Genomic DNA, 11,172 nt, shown 5'->3' with positions numbered 1-11,172 from the left:
CTGGCTCGGCACGCAATCCAGAGGTGCTCGATCCAGAGGTTGTTGCCTTGTCCTTAATTAACAAGAAACGAGGATGAGTTTCAAGAAACACATGATTATCTTGAGATAAACGATGGGCAGAAACAACATTGTTGGTGGATTTAGGGGAATAAATAACATCCTTAAGATGAAGATTACGAGTGGGAGTACGAACATATGCTTGACCAATATGAGTAATTTTCATATCTGACCCATTGGGCATGTTCGCTCTTCATCATGGCTGTTGTACATCTCCCCCATGGTGAGTGATACGTCTCGAACGTATCTATAATTTTTGATTGTTCCATGCTATTATATTACCCCTTTTGGATGTTTATGGGCTTTATTTTACACATTTATATCATTTTTGGGACTAACCTACTAACCAGAGGCCCAGCCTGTATTGCTGTTTTTTTGCCTATTTCAGTATTTCGAAGAAAAGGAATATCAAACGGAGTCCAAACGGAATGAAACCTTTGGGAGCGTGATTTTTTGAACGAACGTGATCTGGAGAACTTAGAAGGAAAGTCAAGCAAAAAACAAGGCGGCCAGGAGATAGGAGGGCGCGCCCACCCCTCCTGGGCGCGCCCCCTGTCTCCTGGGCCCCTCGATCGGCCACCGACGTACTTCCTCCTCCTATATATACCTACGTACCCCGAAAATATCCAGGGAGCAACCGAAACACAATTTCCACCGCCGTAACCTTCTGTATCTGCGAGATCCCATCTTGGAGCCTTCACCGGCGCTCCGCCGGAGGGGGAATCGACCATGGAGGGCTTCTACATCAACACCATAGCCCCTCCGATGAGTTGTGAGTAGTTTACCACCGACCTTCGATTCTATAGTTATTAGCTAGATGGCTTCTTCTCTCTTTTTGGATCTCAATACAATGTTCTCCCCCTCTCTTGTAGAGATCTATTTGATGTAAACTCTTTTTGCGGTGTGTTTGTCGAGATCCGATGAATTGTGGGTTTATGATTGATACGTCTCCAACGTATCTATAATTTTTTATTGCTCCATGCTACTTTATCTACTGTTTTAGGCAATATTGGGCTTTATTATCCACTTTTATATTATTTTTGGGACTAACATATTAACCGGAGGCCCAGCCCAGATTTGTTGTTTTATGCCTATTTCAGTGTTTCGAGGAAAAGGAATATCAGACGGAGTCAAAATGGAACGAAATCAACTAGAGAACTTAATTTTGGAAGGAAACCAACCTGGTGGGCTTGGCGTGCACGTCAGGGAAGTCCCGGGCTGCCCACGAGGGTGGGGGGTGCCCCCCTGGGCGCGCCCCCCTACCTCGTGAGCAACCCGGAGGTCCACCGACGTACCCCCTGCACCCATATATAGCTACATACCCTAAAACTTCCAGAACAGAAGATAGATCGGGAGTTCCGCCGCCGCAAGCCTCTGTAGCCACCAAAAACCAATCGGGACCCTCTTCCAGCACCCTGCCGGAGGGGGATCTCATCACCGGAGGCCATCTTCATCATCCCGGTGCTATCCATGACGAGGAGGGAGTAGTTCACCCTCGGGGCTGAGGGTACGTACCAGTAGCTATGTGTTTGATCTCTCTCTCTCTCTCGTGTTCTCTCTCGTGTTCCATCTATGGCACGATCTTGATGTATCCGGAGCTTTGCTATTGTAGTTGGATCTTATGATGTTTCTCCCCCTCTACTCTCTTGTGATGAATTGAGTTTCCCCTTTGAAGTTATCTTATCGGATTGTGTCTTTATGAGAACACTTGATGTATGTCTTGCCGTGATTATCTATGGTGACAATGGGATATCATGTGCCACTTGATGTATGTTTTGGTGATCAACTTGCGGGTTTCGTGACATTGGGAACCTATGCATAGGGGTTGGCACACGTTCTTGACTCTCCGGTAGTAGCTTTGGGGCACTCTTTGAAGTACTTTTATGTTGGTTGGATGAATCTGAGATTGTGTGATGCATATCGTATAATCATGCCCATGGATACTTGATGTGTCAATGGAGTATCTAGGTGACATTAGGATTTTGGTTGATTTGTGTCTTAAGGTGTTATTCTAGTACGAACTCTTTTATAGATCGATCCGAACGAATAACTTTGAGGTGGTTTCGTACCCTACCATAATCTCTATGTTTGTTCTCCGCTATTAGTGGCTTTGCAGTGACTCTTTGTTGCATGTTGAGGGCTTGTTATATTATCTATCTATGTTATTATTGTTGAGAGAACTTGCACTAGTGAAAGTATGAACCCTAGGCCTTGTTTCCTATCATTGCAATACCGTTTACGCTCACTTTTACCACTTGTTACCTTGCTGTTTTTATTATTTCATATTACAAAAACCTATATCTACTATCTATTTTGCACTTGTATCTTCATCTCTTCGCCGAACTAGTGCACCTATACAATTTACCATTGTATTGGGTGTGTTGGAGACACAAGAGACTCTTTGTTATTTGGTTGCAGGGTTGTTTGACAGATACCATCTTCATCCTACGCCTCCTATGGATTGATAAACCTTAGGTCATCCACTTGAGTGAAATTTGTTGTTGTCCTACAATCTTGTGCACTTGCAGGCCCAACAACGTCTACAAGAAGAAGGTTGTGTAGTAGACATCAAGCTCTTTTCTGGCGCCGTTGCCGGGGAGGTTAGCGCTTGAAGGTATATCTTTAGATCTTGCAACCGAATCTTTTTGTTTCTTGTTTTAGCACTAGTTTATTTTATAAAAGAAAACTACAAAAAAATGGAGTTAAGTTTGTCTCATACGCTTCGTCTTTTTAATATCTTTCTTGAGTATGATGGAAAGGATAATTGTGCTCAAGTGCTAGAAGAAGAAATCTATAAAATGTTTGGCACTAAATCTTTGAATGATGAGAATGATTGCAATGTTGTTAGTATGAATTCCTTGAATATCCATGATGCTAATGATATGCAAAGCCACAAGCTTGGGGAAGCTATGTTTGATGAATATGATATATTTTGTCCCCCATGCTTTGATGAGCAAATTTACTATGATGAAAGCATGCCTCCTATCTATGATGATCATTGTGATGACACGTATGCTTTAAAGAATAATGATAACCATGAAACTTGTCATCTTGATCTTAATTTTCAATCACATGATAGTTATTTTGTTGAGTTTGCTCCCACTACTATTCATGAGAAGAAATTTTCTTATGTGGAGAGTATTAAAAATTCTATGCTTGTAGATCATGAAAAGAGAGCTTTAGGTGATGGTTATATTGTTGAATTCATTCATGATTCTACTGAAAATTATTATGAGAGAGGAACATATGCTTGTAGGAATTGCAATAATATCAAGTTTCCTCCCTATGTGCTTAAATTCTTGAAGTTATGCTTGTGTTACCTTCCTATGCTAGTTGATTATTGTTCCCATAAGTTGTTTTCTCACAAAATCCCTATGCATATGAAGTGGGTTAGACTTAAATATGCTAGTCATATGCTTCATGATGCTCCCATTATGTTTCAATTCTTATCTTTTATGTGAGCATCATTGTCATCATCATGCCTAGCTAAAAGGCATTAAAGAAAGTGCTTGTTGGGAGACAACTCAATATTTATCCTTACTGTTTTTGTGTTCCCACATGATTATGCTACTGTAGTAATAAATGGTTTATAGCTTTTGTTTCAATAAAGTGCCAGGTAGAACCTTTGGGAAGACTTGGGTGAAGTTTATATGATCTTTCTGTGAAAAACAGAAACTTTAGCGCTCACGAGATTAGCTGCCATTTCTTACTGGAGAGTGCTTTTAGGTTGATTCTTTTTGCAGATGATTAATAGACAAATTTCTCGGGTCCAGCAATTTATTTCATAATTTTTGTGGTTCCAGAAGTATACGTTTTATACAGATTACTACAGACTGTTCTGTTTTTGACAGATTCTGTTTTCTATGTGTTGTTTGTTTATTTTGATGAATCTATGGCTAGTATTAAGTTGTATGAACCATAGAGATGTTATAATAAAGTAGATATTACACCAATATGAATTTATAATGAGTTTATTACAGTACCTAAGTGGTGGTTTTATTTTCTCATACTAACGGAGCTTACGAGTTTTGTTTTGAGTTTTGTGTGGTTGAAGCTTTCAAGTTTTGGGTAAGGATTCGATGGACTATGAAATAAGGAGTGGCAAGAGCCTAAGCTTGGGGATTCCCAAGGCACCCCAAGGTAATATTCAAGGACAACCAAGCAACTAAGCTTGGGGATGCCCCGGAAGGCATCCCTTCTTTCGTCTTCGTTCGTCGGTAACTTTACTTGGAGCTATATTTTTATTCACCACATGATATTTGTTTTGCTTGGAGCATCATTTTCTTTTGCTAGTTTTTTCTTTATGTTAGTTAGAATAATGTTTTTCATCTTTAGGTTCAATAAAAAGGTCAAGGATAGCCTTTGCCATGCTTATTTTGCTAGTTTGCATGTTGCTGTTTGAAAACAGAAAGTTTACCGCTGTTGCAAAAATTCCCTAGAAAAGTCAGAGCATGTTCTAACGTTGAATCTTTTTGCATATTGAGCTCTGAAAAATTTATTACAGTGGTAATTTTAGTTCATAATTTTTGGAGTCAGGTAAGTATTGATACTCTTGCATTCCTTACAGACTGTACTGTTTTGGCAGATTGCTGTTATGGTTGCATTGTTTGCATATGTTTGCTTGTTTAATGATTCTATTTGAGGATAGGAGTATTGAATATGCAGAGGCATTTAGTATGCAATGTTAAATAATAATTTAAGTGATTTGTTACAGTAAAATATGATAAGGTTTTGCATTGGTTTATACTAACCTATCTCACGAGTTCTCGTTGAGTTTGTTGTGAATGAAGCTTTTGATAGAAAGAGAAACCATGATATGAGAGGAATTAAGGAGACACAAAAGTTCAAGCTTGGGGATGCCCAAGGCACCCCAAGATAATATTTCAAGAAGTCTCAAGCATCTAAGCTTGGGGATGCCCCGGTAGGCATCCCACCTTTCTTCTTCAACAACTATCGGTTAGTATCGGTTGAGCCTAAGTTTTTGCTTCTTCACATGAGTTGTGCTATCCTTGCATTGTAGTTTTCTTTAGCTTTGCTTGCTCTTTGAATAAGTATCGAGATCTGAAATTCTTTAATGAGAGAGAACCATACATGAATTGGAATTTGCTAGAATACTCTATGTGCTTCACTTATATCTTATGAGCGTGATAATTTTTGCTCTAGTGCTTCACTTAGATCTTTTAGAGCATGGTACTTTGCTTAATGTTAATATACTTAGTGTTCAAGATATGTGAAACTTTCTTTTGAGTGCGTTGAATACTAAGATAAGTTTGATGCTTGATAATTGTTTTGAGATATGGAGGTGATAATATCAAAGTCGTGCTAGTTGAGTAATTATGAATTTGAGAAATGCTTGTGTTGAAGTTTGCAAGTCCCGTAGCATGCACGTATGGTTAGAGTTGTGTAACAAATTTGAAACATGAAGTGTACCTGGCTTGTGCATCCTTATGAGTGGCGGTCGGGGACGAGTGATGGTCTTTTCCTACCAATCTATCCCCCTAGGAGCATGCGCGTAGTACTTGAATTTTTGATGACTTCTAAATTTTTGCAGTAAGTATATGAGTTCTTTTGACTAATGTTGAGTCCATGGATTATTCGCACTATCACCTTTCCGCCTTTGCTAGCCTCTTCGGTACCATGCATTTCCCTTTCTCACATTGGGAGTTGGTGCAAACTTCTCCGGTGCATCCAAATCCCGTGATACGATATGCTCTATCACACATAAACCACCTTATATCTTCCTCAAAACAGCCACCATACCTACCTATCATGGCATTTCCATAGCAATTCCGAGATATATTGCCATGTAACTTCCATCATCATATTCATGACATACATTACTTTTGTCATATTGTCATTGCATGATCATGTAGTTGACATCGTATTTGTGGCAAAGCCACCATGCATTATTTTTCATACATGTCACTGTTGATTCATTGCACCATCCCGGTACACCGCCGGAGGCATTCATATAGAGTCATATCTTGTTCTAAATTTCAAGTTGTAATCCTTATGTTGTAATCAATAGAAGTGTGATGATCATCATTATTAGAGCATTGCCCAAATAAAAAAAAGAGAGCAAGGCCAAAAAAAGGCCCAAAAAAGAAAAGGGCAATGCTACTATCTCTTTTTCCACACTTGTGCTTCAAAGTAGCACCTTGTTCTTCATGTAGTGAGTCTCATATATTGCGCTTCAAAGTAGCACCTTGTTCTTCATGTAGTGAGTATCATAAGTTGTCTTTTTTATACTAGTGGGAATTTTTCATTATAGAACTTGGCTTGTATATGCCTACGATGGGCTTCCTCAAATGCCCTAGATCTTCATGAGCAAGCAACTTGGATGCACACCCACTAGTTTTCTTTTGTTGAGCATTCATGGCTCTAGTGCATCCGTTGCATGGCAATCCCTACTCCTCATGTTGACATCAATTGATGGGCATCTCCATAGCCCGTTGATTAGCCTCGTCAACATGAGACTTTCTCCTTTTTTTGTCTTCTCCACACAATCCCCATCATCATATTCTATTCCACCCATAGTGCTATATCCATGGCTCACGCTCATGTATTGCATGAAGGTTGAAAAAGTTTGAGATTATTTAAGTATGAAAAAATTGCTTGGCTTGTCATCAGGGGTATAGAAGTTGAGAACATCTTTGTGTGACGAAAATGAAGCATAGCCTAACTATATGATTTTGTAGGGATGAACTTTCTTTTGCCATGTTATTTTGAGAAGACATGATTGCTTTGATTAGTATGCTTGAAGTATTATTATTATTATGTCAATATGAACTTTTGTCTTGAATCTTTCGGATCTGAATATTCATACCACAATTAAGAAGTTTTACATTGAAATTATGCCAAAGTATCACTCCACATCAAAAATTCTTTTTTATCATTTACCTACTCGAGGACGAGCAGGAATTAAGCTTGGGGATGCTTGATACGTCTCCAACGTATCTATAATTTTTGATTGCTCCATGCTACTTTATCTACTGTTTTAGGCAATATTGGGCTTTATTATCCACTTTTATATTATTTTTGGGACTAACCTATTAACCGGAGGACCAGCCCAGATTTGTTGTTTTATGCCTATTTCAGTGTTTTGAGGAAAAGGAATATCAGACGGAGTCAAAACGGAACGAAATCAACTGGAGAAGTTAATTTTGGAAGGAATCTAGTACGAACTCTTTTATAGATCGATCCGAACGAATAACTTTGAGGTGGTTTCGTACCCTACCATAATCTCTATGTTTGTTCTCCGCTATTAGTGGCTTTGGAGTGACTCTTTGTTGCATGTTGACGGCTTGTTATATTATCTATCTATGTTATTATTGTTGAGAGAACTTGCACTAGTGAAAGTATGAACCCTAGGCCTTGTTTCCTATCATTGCAATACCGTTTACGCTCACTTTTACCACTTGTTACCTTGATGTTTTTATTATTTCATATTACAAAAACCTATATCTACTATCTATTTTGCACTTGTATCTTCTTCTCTTCGCCGAACTAGTGCACCTATACAATTTACCATTGTATTGGGTGTGTTGGGGACACAAGAGACTCTTTGTTATTTGGTTGCAGGGTTGTTTGAGAGAGACCATCTTCATCCTATGCCTCCTACGGATATATAAACCTTAGGTCATCCACTTGAGGGAAATTTGCTACTGTCCTACAAACCTGTGCACTTGCAGGCCCAACAACGTCTACAAGAAGAAGGTTGTGTAGTAGACATCAATGATCAAGTTTATCTATGAGAAGTATTTGAATCTTCTCTGAATTCTTTTACGTATGATTGAGTTATCTTTGCATGTCTCTTTGAATTGTCAGTTTGGTTTGGCCTACTACATTGGTCTTTCTTGCCATGGGAGAAGTGCTTAGCTTTGGGTTCAATCTTGCGGTGTCCTTACCCAGTGACAGAAAGGGTTGCAAGGCAAGCATTGTATTGTTGCCATCGAGGATAAAAAGATGGGTTTATATCATATTGCATGAGTTTATCCCTCTACATCATGTCATCTTTCTTAATGTGTTACTCTGTTCTTATGAACTTAATACTCTAGATGCATGCTGGATAGTGGTTGATGTGTGGAGTAATAGTAGTAGATGCAGGCAGGAGTCGGTCTACTTGTCACGGACGTGATGCCTATATACATGATCATGCCTAGATAATCTCATAATTATTCGCTTTTCTATCAATTGCTCGACAGTAATTTGTTCGCCCACCGTAATACTTATGCTATCATGAGAGAAGCCTCTAGTTAAACCTATGGCCCCCGGGTCTATCTTTTATCATATTAGCTTTCAATCTACTTTTATTTGCATCTTTACTTTTTGCATCTATATAAAATACCAAAAATATATTTATATTATCATACTATCTCTATCAGATCTCACTTTCGCAAGTGGTTGTGAAGGGATTGACAACCCCTTTATTGCATTGGTTGCGAGTTCTTTGTTTGTTTGTGTAGGTGCGTGGGACTTTTGAGGAGCCTCCTACTGGATTGATACATTGGTTCTCAAAAATTGAGGGAAATAGTTACGCTACTATTACTGCATCACCCTTTCCTCTTCAAGGAAAACCAATGCAAGCTCAATACATAGCAAGAAGGATTTCTGGCGCCATTGCTGAGGAGGTATTCGCTCAAGTCAATACATACCAAGTACCCATCACAAACTCATCTCCCTCACATTTACATTATTTGCCATTTGCCTCTCGTTTTCCTCTCCCCCACTTCACCCTTGCCGTTTTATTTGCCCTCTCTTTCCCAATCTCTCTCTCTCTCTCTTTTTCGCTCGCCTTTTTCTGTTTGCTTGTGTGTTGGATTACTTGTTGCCATGGCGCAAGATAATACCAAATTGTGTGATTTCTCCAATACCAATAATAATGATTTCCTTAGTACTCCGATTTCTCCTCTTAATGATGTTGAGTCTTGTGAAATCAATACTCCTTTGCTGAATCTTGTTATGAAAGATCAATTCGCCGGCCTTCCTGGTGAAGATGTCGCTACTCATCTAAACAACTTTGTTGATTTGTGTGATATGCAAAAAAGGAAAGATACGGGTAATGGTATTGTTAAATTGAAGTTATTCCCGTTTCTCTTAGAAATCGTGCTAAAGTTTGGTTTTTGTCTTTGCCTAAAAATAGTATTGATTCTTGGAACAAGTGCAAAGATGCTTTTATCTCTAAGTATTTCCCTCCCGCTAAGATTATCACTCTTAGGAATGACATTATGAATTTTAAACAACTTGATCATGAGCATGTTGCCCAATCTTGCGAAAGAATGAAATTGATGATTCGCAATTGTCCTACTCATGGTTTGAATTTATGGATGATTATACAAAAAATTTATGCCAGTTTGAACTTTGCTTCTAGAAATCTTTTAGATTCTGCCGCGGGAGGCATGTTTATGGAAATCACATTAGGAGATGCTACAAAACTTCTTGATAATATTATGGCTAATTATTCTCAATGGCACACCGAAAGATCTTCTAGTAAAAAAGTGCATGCTATAGAAGAAATCAATGTTTGAGTGGAAAGATGGATGAACTTATGAAGTTGTTTGCTACTAAAAATACTCCTCTTGATCCCAATAATATGCCTTTGTCTACTTTGATTGAGAATAATAATGAATCTATGGATGTGAATTTTGTTGGTAGGAATAGTTTTGGAAACAATGCTTATAGAGGAAACTTTAATTCTAGACCGTTGCCTAGTAATTCCTCTAATAATTATGGAAATTCCTACAATAATTCTTGTGGTAATTTTAATAAGATGCCCGCTGATTTTGAGAATAGTGTGAAAGAATTTATGATGTCTCAAAAGAATTTTAATGCTTTGCTTGAAGAAAAGTTGCTCAAAGTTGATGATTTGGTTAGGAACGTTGATAGACTTTCACTTGATGTTGATTCTCTTAAACTTAGATCTACTCCTCCTAATCATGATATCAATGAGTCTCTCAAAGTCATGAGAATTTCCATTGATGAGCGCAGGGAAAGAACCGCTAGACTGCGTGCTAGAAAGATTGCTTTGTAAAGGCGTGTTCTTCTAGTTTCCATGAAAATAATGATGAAGATCTTAAAGTTATTCATGTGTCCCCTATTAGATCTTTGTTTTGCAATATGAATCTTGATAATAATGGGACTGGAGATGAGTAAACTTTAGTTAGAAGGCGTCCCAAGAATTTGGAGTTTTTAGATCTTGATGCTAAATTTGGTAAAAGTGGGATTGGAGAGGTCATGACTTTAAATAGTATTGAACCCACTATCTCGGATTTCAATGAATTTGATTATGATAATTGTTCTTTATAAAGTTGTATTTCCTTGTTGCAATCTGTTGTTAATTCTCCTCATGCTTATAGTCAAAATAAAGCTTTTACCAAACATAGCGTTGATGCTTTGATGCAATCTTTTGATGAAAAACTTAATTTGGAAGTCCCTATACCTACAAAACTTAATGATGAGTGGGAACCTACTATAAAGATTAAAATTAAAGATCATGAGTGTTTTGCTTTGTGTGATTTGGGTGCTAGTGTTTCCACGATTCCGAAAACTTTATGTGATATTCTAGGTTTCCATGATCTTGATGATTGATCTTTAAATTTGCACCTTGCGGATTCCACCATTAAAAAGCCAAAGGGAAGGATCAATGATGTTCTCATTGTTGCAAACAGAAATTTGGTGCCCGTAGATTTTATCGTTCTTGATATACATTGCAATCTTTCTTGCCCTATTATACTTGGTAGACCTTTCCTTAGAACGATTGGCACGATTATTGATATGAAGGAAGGGAATATTAGATTCCAATTTACATTAAAGAAAAGGCATGAAGCACTTTCCAAGAAAGAAAGTCAAATTACCTTATGAATCTATCATGCGAGCTACCTATGAATCAAGTGCCAAAGATGGCACTACTTAGATCTATCCTCGCTTTTATGCCTAGCTAGGGGCCTTAAACGATAGCGCCAGTTGCGAGGCAACCCAATTTTCTTTGTTTTTTTTTGTTTTTGTTCCTATTTAGTAATAAATTTTGCATCTAATTTCTTATTAGATGTGTTTTCATGCTTTAATTAGTGTTTGTACCAAGTAGAACCTATAGGATAACCTATGATGATAGTTGAA

Source organism: Triticum dicoccoides, chromosome 7B (assembly GCF_002162155.2).
Source record: "Triticum dicoccoides isolate Atlit2015 ecotype Zavitan chromosome 7B, WEW_v2.0, whole genome shotgun sequence".
NCBI classification, from domain to species: Eukaryota; Viridiplantae; Streptophyta; class Magnoliopsida; order Poales; family Poaceae; genus Triticum; species Triticum dicoccoides.
Note: the sequence above shows the minus strand (reverse complement) of the source record.